The sequence below is a fragment of the Calliopsis andreniformis genome, chromosome 1 (assembly GCF_051401765.1).
Source record: "Calliopsis andreniformis isolate RMS-2024a chromosome 1, iyCalAndr_principal, whole genome shotgun sequence".
Lineage (NCBI taxonomy): Eukaryota > Metazoa > Arthropoda > Insecta > Hymenoptera > Andrenidae > Calliopsis > Calliopsis andreniformis.
In genome coordinates, this window is record NC_135062.1 from 3,155,802 (window position 1) to 3,169,077 (window position 13,276).

At 28.5% G+C, this 13,276-nt stretch overlaps 1 protein-coding gene across 1 annotated transcript in view; it reads left to right on the forward strand.

The window, feature by feature from the left end:
- The window catches only part of Acph-1 (venom acid phosphatase), a 29,303-nt gene that overhangs the window by 683 nt on the left and 15,344 nt on the right, over nt 1-13,276 (forward strand). The window lies entirely within an intron of this gene.

Sequence of the window (13,276 nt, forward strand, 5' to 3'; positions counted from 1 at the left end):
ATGTGTATTGAAATTGATATTTGATTTTTTTTATAAAAGAATTCATTATTTCATTTCAAAATCATAATTGATTTCAAAAAATCAAAAAATCATAATTGATTCTTTTTATAAAAAAATTTATCATTCATTCATTGACTACTGTTGGGGGATTCAGACTTTTTATATACAGGATGCAAATAATATACGTAGAGGTCGCAAATAAAACACGAAATGTCCTATGACGTAATGCTAAGCATATAGTTATGTTAATTTTAGGATATTCTCATTGCAAAATGTTCCATTTGAGCTTCTTCACCATCACTTAAAAGATTGCTACGCAAAAATTGAAGTAAAACGAAAGCTAAGTAGGAAATAAATTTATTCACGATTTATAATTATAGTTAAACTATTCATTTATAGGCTACAGTATTCAATATTGATAAAATTTCAAAATAAAATAGACTTTTAATAAAATAAAACCTCTGGTTTGGTAATTACCCGATTGTTGTGGGGTAATCACGAACACTATATGGGAAAATCTCGAACAAGTTAATAATCACATCTAATTATCACAGAATTCGCATAGGAACCTTCTAGAGCTGTTTTCACCACCACTGTAATTTTCATGTGGTCATAAATTACAATTATAACACAATCTAATCTTCAATTGGTAGGTTTTCGTACTTTTCATTTCTCCATTTTGTACTTTGTTTTTGTTTTTCTTGTATAATTCCGCGACATCAGAAAACAATTAAACACATTCTCAAAATACGCAGGAGAGTATATTGATGCACGTTTTCGAGTAATAGCGAACGTTCAAGATTGCTCCACCCAATCCATTCGTGATTACCCCACGATTTAATAACAATAAAACATAATTTATTTTAGAAGTTCGAAACGTGAAAGAGAAAATTCGTTAATACTGAAATCTGGTTTCAATCGTGTTTATTATAACTTACATAAATTTCAATTGTATCACTCTCACTACAAAAGCTACGTGAAAAATTAATACATCGAAAAATTATATGGAAAGTGACGAAAAGTTTCAATTGTGTTTATCTTGACCTGTGTGTACTGCTTTTGTTTGCCTCTTGTTATCTGGCACAGGACGTGTTCAGCCCTGTCGATTTTCGGTTAAAATAGATCTGCTTTCTTTTTCTAACAAATCGAAATAGCTGTGCTCATGATTACCCCGCGTTCATATTTACTTCACTTTTCCCTACTTAAGGTACCTTTTGTCATGGCAAGAAATAAATTTTCCAAAACCTTAAGTTGTGACCTTAAGTACCTATTCTATTTTAGCTTACAGTATACTATATTATATTCACAAGTTAGTTATAACTGATCGTGCTAGTCATTAAATATTTTTAACCATTTGTGGAACATGTGTTAATTAAATTGCGAAATAACCAACTTATGTATATGACAGCATTATTAACTAATATATTGGGAATATAACTGAAATGAATAATAATTAAATAATAAGGATGTGCAATACGAGTTTCATGGGAGACTGATTGGATTTCGAAGTTGTTTTTGTCTCCTTACACAGAGAAATTTAAAAATTTGCCATTTTTTGACACATCAGTGACGAAAAATGTTTTTTACATGGTTTTTTATATGCCCCAAATTGGTCGATTGTATGTAGCAGAACAGAGACTTCTTTAAAGTACTTACTTAAGTACTTTACACGAGTCTTTACTGAGTCTCCTGATCAAGAGATTTACAACTGTTCATGATTCCATGTAATCTCGTAATTCACAAATAATGTAATTATGAAAGATATGGTAAGATATTATGCATTGATAACGTTTATTGAGTCATATTTGTAGAAGATTTGCTAATTTCTCATACTCATTGTTCCATTATTTAACAAATCATGAAGCATTATAAGTATTATATGCGCTTTAAATTTGATAATCAGTTAATATTTGCTCATCTTTTTCAATTTATAAATTTAGTTTGTTAATTCATGTGGAGTAGCAAGTATTTCTAAAAAATTGAACGTTTTTTGACGGACAGTGTATAGTTTATTTATTTCAATTATAGGACAATCATTCTCTTAAGAGGGAACATTAGAATTTTTTTCATAGGAAAATACTAAATGAAAATTTTAGTAAATAAAATTTAGTAAAGTTTAGTAAAATACCAGTTTTATTTCCCAATTTTTCAAAAATAAAAATATAACAAAATGGTAGAGTTTTTCGTTGTTATCGAAATTTCTATTGATAGAATATAAAAATATATAACTTTTGTTGATTTATAAACTAAAAATTATTATCTATGTTATAGAGCACGATTATTCGAAAATTTTAATGGTTATAGAAACAGACGTATTTTGAAAAAGAAAACAATATAGTTTTTAATTAAAAGAATCAACTTCAATTGTTTGTAAAACAGTGAATAATTGAGATATCAAAGAAATCGTATTCTAAATGATAGTTACTAGTTTATGAACGAACAAATGTTATCTATTTCAGATGTGCTAGTTTTTGTCTAGTCTGACGACCAGCAATCAATGCTCTACTTGAACAGAACAGCGAATAACTTCACCATTTTATAATATTTTTATCTTTAAAGATTGTAAAAAAAAACTGATTCTTACATTTATATTGTTCCAAGAAGGCTAAATTTCTAATTTATTAGTTATCTATGAAAAAATTTCCAGAAATATTGTTTATTCTTTGACACCTCAGGATGTTAAGTATAATAGTACGTTAAATACAAAAATATCGTATATGCCAGTAATAAATTCTTATCACTTCAGATTTTAAACATTAATCTTACAAATATCATGGACTTATATCTTACCATGTATATCTTTCTGTGTTAAAGGTAAAGATTCGTTTAATTCTAGGAAAATTTCGCTCATGTAATGATGCAAGTGGGTTAATCACTTGCCACTTGCCAGACATTAAACATGAAAGTGAATGTGAACTTCAATATCAGTGATAGTTGGGAAATTTTAGAAAACTAGTAACACAACATTCTTTCAAAAAAAATTTTATTGATATATAGATATGTAAATACATATGTATGTATAGATGCAATAAGTATACAGGGTGTTTGACAAGTTTCGGAAAATGTTAAGAAGTGATTTTACATGCCAAAACAGAACAAAAATCAAGACTAACGAAATTACTTTGGCGGTTTTGTTTCAGAATTATTAATTGTTGCAAAAATGTCTCCAAATCGAATGAACTGTATCTGACTTGAGACTTATTCTATTGACTTCACTGTGGCTGACCTGACTAATGCACACTGACGCTAGAATAAGTCTCGCGTCAGACACATTTCACGTGCATTTTAGATGTTCTGTCAATAATCATGAATCGAAAATGAATCATTAGGTTTACTTTCGCCTTATTTTAATATGCAGAGTCAGCCTTTAAAATTTCTGACATTTGTAAAGTATTTAATGAAGTATTTAATGTACGTGTTTCTGTGAGATGCGAAAGAACTTTTATTATAGTCTATAGTAGAGTCGATGAAGAATATACCAATATTTGAAAATCACATCATTTCAATCGTGTTCAAATTAATGAATTAATTTAACAGTAACAGTTCAGTTTTTTTTTTTGAGTAATGAAAAAGGAATAATTTTCCTGTAGCTAGACAATTATAATTTATTGTTCACGCTACGGTTTATAGGATAAGGTATCGTCTGTTTACATTCTGTTTTTTATATTCCGAAATCTCTATATTTGGATAATTGTTTTTAAAATCAAATAAGAACTTTTGGTTCTAAACATTTATATTTGTGTATTAACGGAGGAAATGTATAGCAGTGAGCGCAATAACATATTATGTTCAAATAATACTGTACGTATTAAATTGTACCTGTATCTGAAGATATATGTAATTTAATACAAATCGTTTTGAGTAAACTAAAATAATACTCTTATATAAAAACTTATTTACAAGTAGCTTTATAACGAATATTTTCATTAAAAATATAATCTGAAATATTTAAAGATTTTGTATATAGATTTACTGATATGTAGATATATTATACATGTATATTCATAAATTTCTTTGTCACTTATTGTAAAGATAACAATTATAGCAGGTATATGCGAAAAAATTTTTTTAAATCTTAAATATTTTTAACTCTTTAGGTAATATTTTAAAGTAAATATTAACATTGTTCTTGATATGAACAGCTAAAAAAATTCCACTTTCCCGCAGTTTTTTATAGTCGTTTCTAGAAAATACGAAATTAAAAGACGTCACTATCTACATCCATATAACAATATTCAGTTTAACAAGTATTACCACAATCAACGGTAATTACATCATGTATCGTGATGTTTTGTCTACCGTATATGTTTGTGATTATCGCGTATTGTTTGATGTGTACACTGCTGTTTTAACACAGTCGATGACAGTACACTTTTTAAATGAATAATCCTGCTTAAAATCTTCGTGATCCTTGTATTTGAAAAGAAAGGGAGCTTGAATTGGTTTCAAGTCATTAGTTTAAACGGCCATAAGAGTTTGATCGTAAAAGTCTGTGATTGAATTCAATACCATACATGTAGATTAGTCTACTTCTAAAAACTTTGCTTTGTTAACAACAATTAAGAAACAAGAGTTGAGATTCCAATTGTGCCATTAGTTACTGTTTAATTATTGAGAAATGAAAAGATTTCAATTATTATAAAATGATTCATTATTTTTTGGTACCTCTAATACATATATTGTATCAAATTATATAAAATGTTCTGTTAAAACTGTAAAATATTTTCAATGATTTAAATTAAAATTACTGACAATTGTTTTTTAGAGGAACGATCAGCTGGAAATGCACACATTACCGAGGTATAGTTTCTATAGAATATATAAAATACAGCAAATATAATATAAACAATTATTAAAGTAACACTATTTTGAAATAAATGTATCTATTTTCTAATGCAATCTATAAAGAGTGAAGAAAGTAAAATATTATAAACTTGTCTTATTTTCTTTAGTTCGACTTAAGATGAGACATTTATTTTACAGAGATTTATTGTACCCAAAACTTAAAGTTAATTGAGTCATCGTGTTTTATAGAATTGAATCAGCTAAATATAAATAGATATTATTAAAAATGGATGTTACCTTTAATCTAATACCTATAGAAAATTTAATTATGACTAAAATTAAAACTATTTAAAAAATTCTGTAGATCTGATAAATGTAAAAGTATTAAAGGAGATAAACATTGGAATCCAACGGCTTAATGATTAAAAATAACTCTTTTATATTAAGAGTAAAGTATGATATAAGTTTAATCTAGGTTAAATCAATTGGTGATTCGTCAATGAGTAGACTCAGTCTTTGTTATTTTATTACACTCTCTATTTTTTATGTTTGCATTTGTGTGTTCTTAAATTAATTGACTTGATAATTTATTATTAAACAATTTCTAACAAAATATTTTTCTATAATTTTATCGTACAGTGTCTGATTGATTACAACGCTGGTTTTACTAATTACATGTAATTATTGTAATAAAAATTTTTTAAGTTTGATAAATTCAATCAGAAAATTGAAGTAATCGTTACTTATTTTCTCAAAAAACAATAAAAATGTTTTATGCCATTGAGTTTATCGAATGGTTAAAATGAATCCAATTGATTGATTTCAAGCAAATGGGTGATGACATTGACTATTTCAACATTTGAAATAAACTTCTAATATGACATACTAGAATGAATAATTATTCTGCCGACAATTTTATTTATCAATAACCTAGTTTCTATAAACCTGTTCTATGAATATCAACTGAACGTAGGCAAATGTTCTAAGGAAAACCTTATCATTCATACCACAAAATCAAGACTTTAGACTTTTGTTCTTGTGATAAAATATCGTATCGTGCATTTGCGATGAAATAGGGAATATAATAGTAGCAAGGAAAATCCATCTGATTGTGGGTTATCTTTTCCAAGATTTCATGTCAGACAAAAAAAACTCAACAATTTGTTTTGACGAAAGATAAAGTGATTCTTCGTTATTTATGGCTGCAACTGTATCATGGAACAAATAATATGAAACATTGTCACTCGAGGAAATAGACAGCATTTTGTTGTCTGAGTTCTAAGTGATGACTAGAGCAATTATTTTGTTAAATTTAGTAAATTATGTGTGTTCGAAATAGGAACAGCTCTTACAAATTGAAAGTTTCTTTAGCAAACCACTGAGATATAGAAATAATCAACATGCATTTATTTTTATAATTTGTTGTCTCGAATTGAACTTATAATGAGATTTAAAGGAAAATCAATCGTTAAAGTAATATTTTGTTACAGTTAATATGTAGATAAGTTATCAACAAAAAAGCATAATCAATTTCAGAGAAAGCAGCTTAATATACTACTGATAAAGTTAGATAGGTGCGTGTCTTATAGGTTTTAAAATACTTATATTCGAAACAGTCAGGTTTCACGATTGTTTTGTCATGACTAGTATAAACAGTTTTAAGTAATCATCAATATACGTAGTATGTATAGTAAGAACTATATGAACGAAAGTTAGTAAAATATTTAATTCTATGTAATGACATTCGTTTTCAACTCATTCTTGCTCTCATTACGGTTCAATTTGCAGTAAATTTATTTCAGGTAAGACAATAGATTTTATAAAAGTATTAATTATTAGAGTAAAGCATTTATTTTGAATATAAAAATGATAGTCGTTTCTAGTTTTGATAAAAAGCTATAAATTCTATGTGCCTAAATTGATGAATATTTTGTTTCTTGTTTAATAATACGAAGTCACATTAGAGAAATTGAACAAAAATTTTCGTTATCCGCATTATTAGCATTCAATAGATAAAAGCGTTGAATTTCGTTGAAAGCTTTTGTAGTATTACTCGTTTTTCCTTTTTCCATATGATTTTTGCGCATGAAATTTCTTCATTTGAAAAATTTTGTTCATATAATTCTGCTTGATTTGATAAACTTACACTTTTTCTTTATATCTACTACAATGAACGACAATCCGAACAATACATATGTTACATAGTGTATCGCATTTTAATTTATTCACGTAAATAATTTTAAAACATATGATAAAAAAAGTACTTTAAAGAAATTTAAATACTTCTCAAAGAGGCTTTCATGTAGTTGCAGGAATTTGAAGGTGACATTATATTGCGTCGGTAAGAAAGAACTTAAAAATTTCATTAGACTGTCACTAGACGTATGTAGACTGTAGTAATATGCACTTGAAAATGTTGTTATCTATCAATTACTTGAATATTTATTGTTAGAATAATTTATGATAGGAAAAGAATGGTCATAAACATATAGTAGATACATAAGCACATACATGTGTATATTATCAAAGTAAATTCAATTATAGTACAGTATAGGGCAAACACCTCACTAATTTCAATGATTTTGGTATACGTCATTATGATTAACGTCCTCGGTAATGTCACTAACACACCTGGGTCTGTTTTTACACAGTGGATGCATATACTGTGTACAAAAATCGTATAAAGCGTCGTGTAAAATTTGATTTGTAATTTGCAGCTACAATTATTAACTAGGTTACTATAATGTGTATTATAGATTAAACAATGCTCACCCCAGATAGGAGACGAGATCACGATTGCTGAAATGGATGAAGATAGGAAAATGTAAATATACCAAACGCCGTCTCGCTGCTGTAGACAACTATGGCTGAAGACATGTTCAATGTATTTACATTAAATTTAAAAATTCTTGACGGAGGAGAGGCTAGAACATGATAGTCGTTGCAGACTGAAACGTGAACGAGTAATCGGTTCACTCTGACAGGCTCACTAAAAAATTAGTAACGTGAATGCGATATTTTCCCAACACCGAATAACCAGTTTATTATCAAAACTTAACATTTTATCACAACTCAGCATTTTTTATTTTTGGAAGTTGGAGGGGAGGGGGGATTGAGAGATATTTTTTACCAATAGTATTTTTTGTTCTTCACAGTATGTTAAAAACTTGAAATAAAACTTTTCCTGGAACTTCTACGCTTTTTGAGATATAGTATCCCATGCCTCCACATCACTCCTTTTAACTAAATTTTTTGAAACACACACACGCTCACTCAATCACTCACTCACGTACACACACAACTTAATCATCGGTTTTTTTATATTTTTGGACTCAGGTTCAGCGGATGTCAAGTCGTCGAAAAATTAAAGAAACGCTTGGCGGAGAGGAAGAGTCGAAATTTGACCGATAACAAGACTTTTTCTGGTATATTGTAGCAGTCAGGAAAGTAAAAATCTAGCACTAACTCACTCTAATCCATTTTGCTCCTCCATGCATAGACCTAAAAAATAACCAGCACTTAGAAATTCGATGCGTAATAACGAAATGTTCGTGTACGTCTATAAATTAAGGCCCCAGTGTCGATTTGGTACATGTAGGTATAGGAGAGAATTATTCAGAATATTGACCTTGGCAACATATTTCAAGGTCACTAAAATCTATGGGGTATGCCCTAATTTATGTAATTACTGTAAATTCATGCCCATGAAGTTATATGATGTGTCACTAAAAAAAAATATAGGACGTTTGCCTGACTGTGACGCTTCTACCTAATAAGCTTTTCCTGAAATTTTTTTGAAAAAGCATAGGCTTAATGTATGTTGTGATTGTTCGAATTTTTGTAATATTTTAAAACTTAAAAGTTGTTTCGTGTATCTTAATTGAAATATTTGCATTGTTGGGTTAAAACGAGACGTGCTATAGTATACAAAATTTGACATGGTGTAGAATTGATAGAAAATAAATAATTCTTTACGTAAGAGAAAATAGAAAAATTGTACAATGCATTTTGCTCACTTAAGCCTTCGCACAGATTGTAGTTAAGATTATATTTGCAGAGTTAAATCAAATATGCAGGCATTTAATTCTCTGGCTTCTTATCAGATCTTGTCACGAACCATTATTTTTCCTTTCTACTTCTACATATATAGAAACAGTGTTGAAATTCTGGTATTTGATAATGTAGATAAGTACTTATTTGATTTAAATAATTTATGTTTACATTAACATAAGGTAATGTAAACGCATAATATGCAACTTGTACATATTGTTAGCACTGTATTGAAGTTGAAATTAATGCAGATTGCTATGAACTATCTTATACTTTTTCAATCCAAAATGAAAATTGTAAGTAAGTATTTAATCCATTATGGCCAAAAGCTGCATTCCTAGAGCATTATTAAAAGACATAAATACGTACGTGTATATTTTATACATTATATAGGGTGTCATGTAACTGGTGGTACAAGCGGGAAAGTGGTTCTACATGAAAAACTGAATAAAAAATATACAATGAAATTTTTTTATACAGGTCGTTGTTTCCGAAAAAAATGGCTTTGAACATTTATTCAGTACGCGTGCACTTGATCTAGATTCAACTCAATGGATTTCACTGTATGCTACTTCTACTATCGCGTATTTTGAACACATTGCTGTGTTACTTTTTGTGTTTGTAAACAGTGTCAATGTTATGTTTTTTTTTGTATCATTCTTACTCTTCTCTTACGTTTGTCGAATCGAATTCTTAGTTTCTATCACAGTGTCACTATGACTACATACAGCAATTGAGAGCTTATGGACATGCGTCTTGCGCTGTGCCCTCGCCTTCGAACATTAAAAATGAGTACAAACATTTGTAGAGATATTGTATATAAAATCCGTTAAGTTAAATCTTGATTAAGTGTATGTGTACTCGATAAACTTTCAGATATTTTTTCGGAAATAAAGCCTCGTCTGAAAATATTTCATTCTACAGTTTTGATTCAGTTTTTCATGTAGAATCACCATCTTCCCGCTTGTACCGCCAGTTATATGACACCCTGTATATATCTATTTCTTACATCTACATCATGTATTTTGTCGAAACGAAAAAATACGTAATAAAAAAAATATTAATAAAAAAAATATTATATAGATGACCACTAAATGAAAAAGATCTAGAAAAAAGTCTATGACTTATAAAAAAAGTGGTGTACTCTGGTTTATAAACGTTTACAAAATCTAGATCAGAAAGGAGAAATAGTAACGAAAAAATATTAGACTAATCTTTGAGATCTTGTTTCATAATAGTAACCTGAAGAAATAAAATTTAATACTTTAATTTGTTAAAAAGTAGTAATTAATATGATTCACCTTATATCGAAGGTGCGTGGTCAGAGAACAGGAAAGATGTAAAATGATTAATCGGAAATTTTGTTTCGTATAAGGATACTTTTGCATCTAAATGTAACAGTTCTAATAAGTGTTGATGATTTACGGTTTTTACAGAAGTAACGTCATCGAGTACGTCATGGCTTGATAGTACAGTGGTAGCGTAATGGTATGGTTTTACCTATAATCGCATGATGAAAGTGCATACGTAGTCTTAATAGTAAATAGAATGGGGATTCCTGTTTGGCATTGTATTAGATTATGTTCGAATTTTACCGACAATCACCAGGCATTCTAGAAGCAATATTTCTTATTTTGTACACTTTAATTAATTAGTTAGGATAAATGTATCTACAGATATTGGATAAACAAAAGAGAATAAAATACAAGAAGGAGTAAATGTAGTTTCCTACGCGTAATTGCGTAAATATAGTTTCCTACGTCAAGTTATCATTTTTTTTTGGATTTAAGAAAAAAATACAAATTTATGTTGAACATACACAAGAGAACAAAATTGAAATAACTATAGATCAAGCAGGTTCATGTATGAACATTCACGACTATTTCTATATTATGCCTGTAGGTACAACGACTTCCAGGAAATAATTTTGCGAATGCATACGTCTGTTTAAATTTAATTTTATATAATAATTGTAATTTTATATAATAGTTTTTTGACTGAATGATAACAATCTTATGTCACACTTTGAGAATAAATGTAATTGGAAAAGAATTAACGAATATATTATATTAGATTTCTTGTTAATTTTATAAGGTAGGATTTTAATCTGTCTAGTTTGGAAAATATATTTGTATTTCAGCTAAAATTTTTGTCTTACAACTAGAAAGATTAGTCGTTTTCCTCCTATTACTATTATGATATTATGTAATATTATAATAACGTATGGTAAAAGATACATCGTGTTCATTCCTATACGTACTATACACGTATACATACTTTTCATAATTTTCAAATTACTTTTAATTTGCCTTTTAGTTGATAAAATACACCAGTTATACACACAGGATGTTCGATAAGAGATGTCAGAAATTTTAAGGAGTGATTCTACATGGTAATATAAGACGAGAATCAAGAATGACGTAATTGCGTTTAAAGCTTCGTTTTTAAGTTGTTAATTGTTAAAAATATACTTAAAATACGGGATTTGAGATTTATTCCATTGCCAACGTGCATTAGTTAAGCCAGACACAGCGATATCAGTAGAATGGCTTCTATGTAAAATATAAATGTAACTATAAATGTATTTTAGACGTTTTTTCAACAACTAATAACTTGAAAACGAATTACAACTTTCTTGATGTTTTTCTTATTTTGGGATATAGAATCACTTCTTAAAATTCCTGCACCTGTTGTTGAAAACTCTGTATATTTTACTTCGAAAACAGTTTCCAAGGTCCTATTTACTATCATCGGAGTGTTTCAATATACATATAGGGTGTCCCAGAACTGGTGGTGATACAAGCAGAAAACAGGACAATTTTATATGAAAAAATATGTCGAAAATATACAATACAATTGTTCTATATTTTAAAGCCTAAAATTATACTTCGGTACACTCGTACTCAGTTAAAATTCGAAGTCAATTTTTTTCAAAACGAAGGACGATATCAAACAATTGTATTCTATATTTTTCGATTTATTTTTTCATGTAGAATCGTTCTCTTTTCTGTTTCTACTACCAGTTCTGGAATTCTCTGTATAATGTGCATTCCTAAAATTTGGATTTTATAGACGATATATGTCCATATAGTTTAAATTTCATCTTGTACAAAACTAATTATTATTACCAATTATTACCAACAATATAGGCATATTTGAATTGTTTATAATGTTTATAGAATAATTGTTCTCTTTATCTCTCTCTGCCTCTCGTTCGCGTTTATCCTTTCGTATTTATACATTATATTGTATAATACTTATTATGCAATTTTTTATTACGAGTGCTGATAATACAACAAAATTGCTTTAATAATCAGTTTAATAATCAATAATCTGTTAAGATTATTAAACAATGGAATATGTCTATTTCTTTATGTCATTATTTTCTTTCATACAACCTGTGTTGCATCGTTGAGTCATTAAACTAAACCTTTGTTGAGTCATTCACAATTAACTACAATGGGAACCGCAAAGGCAGACGCTTAATTCTCGTGTGAAAAACTGAAAAGCAATGATTGAACTGTGAAGAATTCCGTCTTTACGTATCAAATGTCAATCATACTGGATTCGTTAATACATTATTGCTTACTATCCATTACTCTTTTAGATTATACAATCGTAAGCTTACTTCCGTACAATTCTTATCATAGAATGATCTTGCACATAATGAACATCGTCGACATAGAGCAGCACATTTTACGGTTTAATGATTTGACTAATGATGTGGCTGCAATTACACGATTTTAGTCGTTCCGAAGCTTATAAAGAACGGCACGGTCGCTTGTCCACCACTAAACTTGTTGAAATATTCAGTGAGTTTACAGTAGCAGCTATTATTTGTTTGGTGTGAGAGTGGTCATTCTATGAGAGTGTGCTTCAAGCATTCGTTCCTTCAAAAGTGTGCTATGAATAAATACAATCTCCAAGTAACTTCAAACAGACAATAAACATTAAACAAAGGACACTTGTATAATAGTATAAACTAGTTATAAAGGTTCGTATTTTATAGATAGTATTTCTATCAGTTTTGTGTGTGACTGAATAGTGGGTAACTAATTAGAAATGTAATGAAAGATAATGACATTTTTTATGCTAATAATTAAAAAACGGTTAGTCTATGAGTTATGTTCTTATCGCAGCAAATGGATAGCAATTATTTTTAAACATAATTTTTAATTCATGAATTATCATGAATGATAAAGTCAGGCATTAAAGCTATTACATTTTTTTAATGTTTCATTTTGAATGTGACTATTTTTAATAGTTAGCAATAGAATAAAGATTTAAATAGACAAATTATACATATCATTTCTGAGCATATTTTCAAACTATTCCATACGATTTTATACAAATTAATTATTAATAAATTCTTTTAATTTTACATTAACAATATAAAGTAGCAGGACCATTCCAAGAAAAGTGAACCAATGTTGTTGCTGGA